Consider the following 2,201-nt stretch of genomic DNA (forward strand, 5'->3'; position numbering starts at 1 on the left):
CAGAATGGAGAATCCTGACACGGATCTGCGTATGAAAATTTAATAGATGCTAAATGCTGTGTTTCAGTTCATGGGGACCGAATCGCTTATTCGATAACCAGTTCCGTCATGACGGCCATCATAAGTATATGCCCGAACAAGTTTCTGTTCCACCTTGACACACTTGTCTGAATCTTTTAGCAAAAGAAACGCTCCCAGCTTCCTTAAGAGTCCACCGTGTCCGGGAAGGGGCGACGGCCTCCAGTCCGGGCGGTCAGAGGTCCTGCTGGGGCGGCTGACGGTAGAGGGTCTCTGACCGACGTGAGCCTCCAGACAGACCGGAGGCCACGTCTCCGATTTCCGATTGTCCCCCAGGACTGTCACCCCCACTTCCACGTCCCACCCTCCCAGGAGAAGGTAGCTAGGGACCCTCTGCCACACAGCTTGGGGACAGGAAAGAGGGGTCTGTCAAGAGGCTTTTCCCTGGCCCCTCCTACTCTGCTACCATCAGTCGGTCAAAGACCCAGGGTGCGCCCGAGGCGCATCAGTCCCTTCGTGAGCGGGGCCAGAGCAGACCAGCATCCTGCTGTCCCGGTCCCGTTCCACATGGCCACCTGGGAGACCCCCACACGATGCCGTTCTCCCCGGCAACCGGGCAGGCTGCTCCCTATGGCGTCTGCCATTCAACCGCTACCTTCTCCGGTCCCCTCTCCGCTCTGGCTCCCTCCATTCCACACCCCCGCGCCCCTTGCTGGAGGGCCCATTCATACGCCCAGGCGCTCACCCCAGCCACGCTTTCTCCCCGCTGTCAGGGGATGAGGGAGGGACATGCAGATAAGGCTGAGCTAGGGTTGAAACCCACCTGTTTTCTGACAGCAGATGAAATGAGAGGGGCAGTGACTAAGAGGTGTATAAGCTCCTTAATCCAAGTCCACTTAGGGAGGTGCTCCCGCTCTGCCCAGGCCCCACCCGACACCTCCTGGGGCCTCCGTGACCTGCAGCCTGGTCTAGAGCCCGCCCTGCGGACCACGCCTGGCTTCTGGGACACCCCCACCCCACTTTGCTCTTCGTTCCCGGGAGGTCCCCCCAGGCTCATCTGCTGCGATTCCACGGCTTCATTCGGGGTGAATAAAAGGGCTGCTGCTCCCGCCCCCTCCCCGTTCCCCTCGCTCTTTCCTTCCCAGCCCAGCAGCTGTCCCTCCCCACGTGTCACAGAGCCATCGTAGTAGTGTCCTGACCCAGCACACACAGCACGAAGCTTTAGAGTCATCGTGCCTGCCCCTTCCGCAGGCAAGGACATAGCCCAAGAGGTGTGAGGGCGCCCGGTCCACGTCTCACACTGACTTGCTGTCATCGTTTAAGGGGTGACCGCAGCGACCAGGACGCTGTGGGGCTGCACGGATGAACGAGGCGCAGGCCTGCCCCCCAGGAAGCTTCGGCTCCCTCAGAGCAGACACAAACACTTCGAGAAACGCACCGCCAACGCGATGGGGGGCTCCGCGTGAGAAGAGCATGCTGGCGGGGTACAGAGGAGGGAGCACCCCGAGTTCCAGGAGATGTGAGGAAGGAGCCGCATGTGAGCTGGGAGCTCCGGAACCCACATCCCGTCGCTGCAGCGGACAGTGACCAGGAGACGGGGGTGGTCAGTGACCCATGGGACAGAGGGGGCCAGCGGCAGCCTGGGAGCCGAGGACGGGGACTGCCGGGGGCTCGCAGGGCACGGCTGTCCCCGGCTGGAGTCCAATGGGTGTCCTCTTCAGCCTCTGATGCCTTCTGGGTCCTCGCGGCCCCTGCGGCCAGGACCCCGCACCGGGCACCTCCCTGGGCCGTGGGCCCTGCGGTATCTGCCCGCCCTGCCCTAGTCCGAGCAGAACGTCTTGCTGGGAGGACGGCGGGCCCTGCTGCCGTCACGGTGGTCTTCGGCTTCCCACAGGATCACCCCGACCTTCTCCATGAGCTCCTTCAGCTGGGCCTCCCGCTCGTCCCCCTCCGCCCTGTTGTTGAAGCCACAGTGGCGCCGCTCGCACACCACGTCCAGCATGACGAGGTCCTGGTTGTCAGTCTCGCGCACATACTCCTCCAGAGAGCCGCCGGCCAGGTCCTCCTTCCGAGTGAACACCAGGACGGTGGAGGCCAGGACGCTCTCTCCGAAGACGTCCTGGAGGCGCCTGACCACCTCCCGGTCCTCTTTCGTGAACCGCCCCAGCTGCGTCACCAGGAGC

Source organism: Pteropus vampyrus, unplaced genomic scaffold, assembly GCF_000151845.1.
Source record: "Pteropus vampyrus isolate Shadow unplaced genomic scaffold, Pvam_2.0 Scaffold112, whole genome shotgun sequence".
Taxonomy (NCBI): domain Eukaryota; kingdom Metazoa; phylum Chordata; class Mammalia; order Chiroptera; family Pteropodidae; genus Pteropus; species Pteropus vampyrus.